We start from the raw sequence: 250 nt of genomic DNA on the forward strand, positions 1-250 counted from the left end.
TTCTATAGGACAAATTCGGATGGCTTTTGTAGTTCGGGTTGAAACCCATGTTCTGCACAAAACCTTGCCAGCTCACATAATTAACCTCCATCGTTTCATCCTCTCCATCACAAATCTCCTGAGCTAGCGGCATGTCTTCGGTCTCATCGACAAAATGGACAGTTTTCTGGCTCCCCTTCAGAAGAAGGTTCACCTTGGCTGTCAACTCGTCAATCTTTTGCGTATCGACACTGTTGACCTTCACGGACCT

The sequence above is a fragment of the Camelina sativa genome, chromosome 7 (genome assembly GCF_000633955.1).
Source record: "Camelina sativa cultivar DH55 chromosome 7, Cs, whole genome shotgun sequence".
Classification (NCBI taxonomy): Eukaryota; Viridiplantae; Streptophyta; class Magnoliopsida; order Brassicales; family Brassicaceae; genus Camelina; species Camelina sativa.